Genomic DNA, 8,006 nt, shown 5'->3' on the forward strand with positions numbered 1-8,006 from the left:
GACCAAGGCAGTTCAACACTGAGTTAAATTCAATCCAAAAAGATGGAAAGAGGGTTGTGAACCTAAGAACTTCTGTTTATGAATAAAGAATTTCCCTGATAAAATAAAGAAGTTAACAACAAAGGTCAGAAACGTGTTGCTCATATCATCATAGTAACAGATTATATTATTTAGAGAAAGTCTCTCATTCTCTTGTAACCTCCTCGTCTGCTTTGGGTCTACCAACTGCTCAGAGAATTTCTACTGATGGAGCAGCTGGTGCCATTGCTCCGAAGGCTCCAAATGCCCCAAATTCCTGTTACGGTGGTGTGATTGTCAGTCGTAATGTTGGAGGTAATGTTAGGGGTAATGTTGGCAGGATTGCTAGCCGTAATGTTTGGAGTGATGTTGCCCAGAATGTTGGAAGTAATGTTAGGGGTGATGTTGACATAAATGTTGGGGGTACTGTTCAGGCTAATGTTGGATCAGTTAGAGCAAGTCCTTCAACATCCCCAACAGTTAACTGTCCCCCCTACAAAATCATACGCAGAAGAACATGGAAGAATCGGTCTTTCAGGTCAAAAAGAAGGCATCTGAAAGCATTAAGTGTTGTTTCAGGAGAAATTAAGTGAGATATCATATGAATTATGATGTGAAATAATTGAAAATTATTCACTTATATGTACCACTGAAACAGCTGTCATCTCTCTTAATTGCCCTCGAACAAGGCACTGAACTGTACCAGCTGCTTCAGGGGCTCATGTTTCCTGTTTGTTATATACATTGAACAAAAATATATGTAATGCTGGTTACAATAACAGGCCTTCTAAAATGAGCAGTTTTATCACACAACACCACAACCAGTGGCATGGACAGGCAATATGTATCTGGGCGCACTGAGTAAGTCACCTGCATCACCAAAGTTGGACGATCTAAATGTAATGTAAATTAATAGCAGCTGGGTCCCCTTGTAGTATTGAAAAACTGACTTCAGTGCTTCCTCTGCCCCTGCATATGAGATATAAATATTCAAATGTTGCTATGTGTCTGTGTTTGTCTGTTTATGTGTTGCTTGGGGTATTATATTTTCATGTTTTTACAGTGAACCCTAACCCTGTAGTCATAAACCAGCTTACCTTACATGTACCAACTAAAACATTCACACTAACGACTTGCATTAATGATATCTTCATAAATGCTTAAACATGATTTAAGCTTGAGTAATTTAACTACAAAGCAGCCAATACTATCACAAAAAAATAAAAATAAAAAATAACGTTGTTTCCCTAAAATTAGTTTTTTCCTGATTAACTTGGCTGTGTCTGCCACAGGGTGCTAACTCCTAACAGGAGGAATAAGGATTAAACTAAGTGAATCAGCTGATTCATAGCTTGTTGTTCCTAATTAAAAATTAAATGTTACATGTATCCCGTTACAACCATCCCCGGTCTCCCCTACTTTTACTTGAGTTTTTCTGTTTTCTGCTACTTTATACTTTTCATTTCATTACAACTGTCTGATAACTTTGGTTACTTTGCAGATTCAGATTAATAATACAAAATATAATCATCAAATACACTGTGATGTGTTGTCATGGATAAAGACAAAGGTAATTGATTTCTTGGTGAAATTTACAAGCTAGTTTGTAAAGTAAAAGAATATATCTCTATATTTTACTGCAGCATTTCATGTACAATGTGTCACTAATTGTAATTCAGTCATATAATATTCATTATTTTGAAATGGGCAGTTTGGTTTCTTTTTGTGTTTTAAGTAAATTGTATATGTAATACTTTTTTTACTTTGACTTAAGTAAAATTTTGAATCCAAGACTGTTGCTACTTTTACTGCAGTGAAAAATCTGTGTACTTCTTCCTCCACCAGATCAGTTGGGCACAAACTTTGCATGTTGCATCGTAACATGTCTGCTGGATGTGTATACAAGCTGTGTGTACAGTATATATCAGTGAGGACATGTGGACCTTCAAAAAAGAGCAATAAATTCTCTGTCTCACCTTCATTCAGCCTGGTAAAGTTTAACCTTAAACTGTAATCAGTTTACGCCCACTTTGACTGGTACTAGGGTTTGACTGTGCTGTCGTCAGTCTTCCCGTCAGACCATAAGGAAGTCTGAAGCTGAAGGTATCGATAAGGCTTCAGGTACGCTTCAGTTTCAGTCTGGTTTCTTTAATTGTTGGGGCTTTGGGACATCTTGGCTATTTTAGCTGACAAAACACTGACTTCAGGTAGGTGCTTGATGGCGTATACGTAATTTGTTGTGCAATGATTTTAATGGTAACTGTTGAGCAGATACAGAGGTGTCCTTGCCTGATATCTGGAATGGTTGAAAGGCTTGAAAGAGCCGTGCTCCTGTAGCATATTGGGTCCATCTGCATGCCTCTATTTATCTGTATAGTTGTAGATTTAAAAGAGTCTTTTCGGGTTATAACTTCGACAAATGTAAGACTTTTTTTTACCGATGTCCTGTGAAAACCATCTTTTTGTGAGTTTTTTTTTAGACTAAAGTATAAATTGTTTCTGTTGTATGGAGGACCACATGTGTCACGTCAACAGCTATCACACATTTAACTGATTGATATTTAACTGATCAGTACACACCAGATTTAATACAACATTTTACAAATGAATAAATTAATCTATCAACAAAGTTTATTGGTTTTTATTTTATAATATCATTAGTTGTTGTTTATATGTTGTATTTGTTGCATTTTAAGGGTCTCTCTTGTAGAGGAGATTTTCAGTCTCAATGTGTGTAAATATAACAACAGTAAATGAGAGACTGCAAACAGAGCAGAATGGATACATGTATCGATAAAGTATTGGCTTTTTACTGGTAAATGATTTACAGTAACAACAAGTGTAGTTGTCATCAGTAATCTTCGAGTTATCTTCACTTTGTCTACACCGTGGCCTCTCTACTGTTGTCTGACTTTACTGTGTTCGTGTGTGTGTGTGTGTGTGTGTGTGTGTGTGTGTGTGTGTGTGTGTGTATGTGCACACGTTTGGAGGAGGTCAGCCATGCAGATAGCAGGAGAGAGAGACTGCAGCAGGATGATAAATCAAACCAAAACTTTTCAAAAGTACCAATGAAGGAACCGATAATGTCGGAGCTTGTTACTGCTGGGGTGGAGGTGGAGCTGAAAGAGCAGCAGCGGCATTGCCAGGGCAAAGGGGGAGCTGGGAAAATTTTGCAGCTGAAATAGAAAGGCAAATTGTGAGGGTGTGTTTTGTAAATGATATACTTAGAGTGACGTGTGACGTGTGTCAAGGCTGTAGCCATGGAGTCAACATTGGGGGGGACCAAATCTGCACGCCCGCACGTTTTCATCTTTTTAACCTGTTTTCGCTGCTGAGTCAGTTTTCCAATATGTTGACAGTCCTTCTTCAGTGACTACAGTTACAGTGACAGTGGGCTCCATGCTAGCTCTACAGCTTGACTGAGTAGCACCAACTAAGGAGCAGGGCTCAGCAAAGAGTCTGTTATCCCTCTAGTTGTCACATTGTGGCATAAATTGTTAACTACCTGTGAAAAATTTTATTAATTCTATATAACTATCCAATTAGATACCATTTGACAGAATTCTTTATAATGCTTTACATGATACTTGTGGTCCTCCAAATTTAAAGGTTGAGAATATCATAATGCTAAAAGGTATTTAAAATCCACTGGATTATCTGATAAAATATCACAAAGCTGAAAATTGAGCTGTTTTTAACAATTTATCAAAAGCTGGTTTTGCAAGACAGTAACGCTGAAGTAATTACTAACTCTAATTCCCCCTCTCCTACCTGTTCAGTGATTAGAGATGCTGGTGCCACAGCTGCTCTTGGAGACTCTGGAGGACCTGAGTAAAGATGATTTCGATAAATTTAAGTGGTATCTTGGTCTCAACATCTTGAAAAACTGTGAACAAATTCCTCTGTATCAACTGGGGAGCCCATTCCGGCACAACATTGTGAGTAAGATGATCGAGAGCAACGGTGAAGAAAAGGCTGTGAACTCGACTGTTGAGATCCTGAAGATGATGAAGCACAACTACGCTGCAGAGAGGTTAAAGAAAACATACACAGGTACAGTGAATCAGTGAGTTTGTAGACGCTGGTTAACATTTGCTAAATTGTGTCTCTTACTGATTCTCTATGTCCTGGTCTTTATTTTACAGAGGGAGCAGCAGCTCAGGAGAAAGTCTCCCTTGCAGTTGGAACCTCCTCCTCATCTGCTTTGTGTCTGCCAACTGGAAGGAGATCCTTTATTGATGGAGCAGCTGGTGCCATTGCTCCTATTCCCTCTAATGGTACCATGATTATCAGTGGTAATGTTAGGGGAAATATTGGCTATCATAGTGGTAATATGATCATCAGTGGTAATGTTCGCGGTAATATTGGCTGTAATGCTGGCAGTATTGTTGGCAATAATAATGTATTTGTTACATCCCCAGCAGTTTACCATCACCACTATTACAATTAAAATTAAGCAGATGTTAGGAGGGGAGTCAGTCTTACTGAAAAACTTACTGAAAGACGGTGTTCTCGGAAAATACATTAAGTTTTTTTGTCATGTGTTTAGTGTAGTTAATAAATAAAAATCAAGTGTAATATCATGACTCGTGATATGAAATTATTCACTTGAAGGTATCATTAAAGCAGCCGTCATCTCGCAAAACATGCCTACACACAGAAGCTCATGAAAATGTACTTCTTAGCCCATTTTCCAATACTACTTATGGATAGCTGACTTCAATAAACTCATGCAAACCAAACCCTTGTATCAGGAGAACTGGATACAGATCTTGGGGCGGCCCTTCATTCATTTCTCTGAAAGTTGCCCAGTGGCACATAAAGCCAAAAAAGTTTGACTTCCTGGGATTACAATTACCAGGATCTTCTGCATTGTTTGAGCGAGGGAGCAGCTAGTTTCTGGTTTAGCCTACTGCTAACTTGAATGGGGTTAGAGGGATTTAATTGTGAGGCTCTTCTAGACTTTCGATGTGGGGAAAAAATGGGGAAAAAGTCTTTTTGGGTGGCCTGTGGCATCATTTGATGGACCCGGGAGTTGTAATTCAACTGTTTGGCCACTACGAAAATTGGCTTGAAAATTCAGCATATTTCCTGAGGCAAATTTCCATTTCCTAAGACAAGAAGGGCATGTCTCTCCTTACTCTGCCTTACTTTGCTTTTGATTGGCTTACTGTGAATTCTTACCCTCACCTGAAGCAATCCCACTCCTCTTGCTTAAACCTAACCAACCCAACCAACAATAGCAGCAAGCAGTAGTAATCAGTGGGACGGTTTGGTGCATCAGCGTCACGCCTTTGCTATCCTTTCCCCACTTTCTGCGGGCCTGCGTGCAATGGCAGATTGGTCATCGGGACGTTCGGGGGGAATCCCGATGGGATGGTCAACAAGTTGCCCCTTGTGGGCCGGTGGGGCCGGCCTGGTGGTCAAAGAAAGAAAGAAAGAAAGAAAAAAGTGAATGTCAAGCAAGTTGCTAGATGTCAGTACTGCAATGTGCGTCTCTCCCGTGTTGTTTGTTTGCTGTGAGATGTTCAGAGGGAACGAGGGTGTCAATCTTATTTTTTGATGCTTGAAGGAGGAGATAAGAGCGGCCTCTTCCAATACGAAAGAGGCCCTCGTTTTTCTTGAAACATGATTGGCTCAGCCGCAGTCATCAGTCATTACTCATGACAGACCAGGCTAGTTTGACCATTAGTGCTAGCTACTGAGAAAGGAGAAAGACAGAAAACATAAAGCCGGTAAAAAAAAAAAAAAAAGGGTGGCACGAAAAAAACTCGAATAAAAAAACTTCAATCTTTACGAGAAGAGGCAGCAAAGTGCTCCAAAATAACTGACCTGTTTGGCTGCGGAGCCGACAGTGCCATAGCAGGTGCATTAATGTGTGTGTGGGCCAATGTGTGGGCCGGTGCACCTGAATGTCCCAGGCTGAATTTGTGTCCCAGATGGCCCCTGCCTGAGTACCCATCAGAATTTAATCCATTCAACCCAATAACATTTGGAAAGTCTAGAAGAGCCAAATCATTAAATCATTTTATCCCTATTCAAGTTAGCAGAGCACCGAACTGGAAGTAGCAGTAGTCTCTTGTTCACCTTGGGCCCAACAGTGAGGAAGCAGCAGCATCCAGGTCATTTTATCCACAGCAGTTGAGCATTTTCTGCTTCAAGCACCACTGAGCAACTTTTATAGGAATGAACAGGATCCAGCCTCTTACACTGTATCCAGTTCTGTTAATACATCTACGGTGATTTTTTTTTGTTATTTAATGTAAAGCACTTTGTACATTTGTTTTTGATATAGAATAGAAAGCCTTTATTGTCATTTTACAAATAGTATACAAGGAGATTAAGAGGGCTACATCTGATCAGGTGCCAACTAGTCATTACAACACGCAAGTAAAGAAGCAGACAACATTATTATTTATAAAATCAGAAATAAATTGTGTAAAAATAGGCTGTATCAAAGTGTTGCAAGTGTAAAATAAATAGTGTATTGCACTTAATAGAGTATAACACTAATAAGCAGTGGATTGCACATATAGAGCAAGATCATTTATGTTTTGATCTATCAGCCTGATGACACATGACGTGTGTTTAAAGCTGTAAATAAAGTTAATTGTCATTACTGTTGTCATAAAGTGGCTACTGTCTCCTGTTCACCTATATTGCAAACATTTGATCTCAGAAACAAGGACAAGAATAAAGCTGCATAACTTTTGTTCATGTGAACTGTTACCTGAGCAAAATTCAGTCACTGAGGATGACAGTGAGAAAGCTCTTGGCAAGAAAATGTTTTGTTGGTTCTCTTTCTAGCCATACAGATATTTTTTGTATTATTTGCCGCTTTTATTTTGAGTTATCTGAATTATTGAAATTTAATTCTTCAATACAAGGAGCACCGGAAACTAAATAACTTATTTTTAAAAATTCTTCTGCGTCCTACTTGTGTATTTTGTTGTTGTTTATTTCTATGATTTCCTTTCATTTTCTGTTTGATATGCATTTAACAGAATTATTTGAAATTAAATAAATAAAGTTGATGAAACTGTGAGATATGAGGATTGTTGTCTTTTCTTCATCCTAAAATCAAAATTATGCTCTAATGGTGACTTTTTCTGGCATTACTGTTACACATTTATTTCTGATATCATTTGACTTTCCCAATAATAAATGCCTCCAGTCATCTAGTCTCGCTACCAGACAATCAGCTCATTCTGTCAGGTAGGAAATATCTGTCAGAATGGACTATTACCTCTGAGGTAATAGTCCATTCTGACAAAATGAGCTACTCTACTTATAACCACATTTATAGAGGCAGTAGTCCATTCTGATAGATATTTCCTACCTGACAGAATGAGCTACTCTACTTATAATTACATTTATATAGGCTGCATGTCTGCTTCTTACACATATCTGACCTGAGTAGCTACTAAACAATGTTTTTGCCAGGTTAGGGTATTATGAGTGAGAGGCTTCATCAGACTAGTCTGACAGGATGAGCTAGCTCATCCTGAGCGGGTAGCGCGAACTTTCAGAACACCGGCAACAAAGCAACGCCTCTTGCATTTTTTTAAAGGACACGCCCTCCCGGAAATGTGCGCTCCCCCTTCTCTCATCCACAAGGACACAAACACACAGAGAGATTGAAAATGTATGCCGAGAGATTTAACTCCGTTTTATCAAACGTGTGCTCAGTCCACAAGATTGTGGAAATGAAGGACTTACAGCGACTTTGTTTAAAACTTTTAACACAGTCGGACTATGTTTACGAGCACAAGAGTTCAGCGAGCCACCGAAGGACTGCCCTGTGGATTAACTATTGGTTCTGCAACGTAGGGAGTTTTTTTAAACTCTGAAATTGTATCCGCCCATCTAAACACAAAATCAGGGAGAAAGACATCAGTCTTTAGTTAAGCAAAGCGTCTAAAGACTGACTTGTGAGTCTACCAGTCAAGTTAAATGTTGCTGTTGTCCCTGGTTTTATATGAGAAGAG

Source organism: Epinephelus fuscoguttatus, linkage group LG3 (assembly GCF_011397635.1).
Source record: "Epinephelus fuscoguttatus linkage group LG3, E.fuscoguttatus.final_Chr_v1".
Lineage (NCBI taxonomy): Eukaryota > Metazoa > Chordata > Actinopteri > Perciformes > Serranidae > Epinephelus > Epinephelus fuscoguttatus.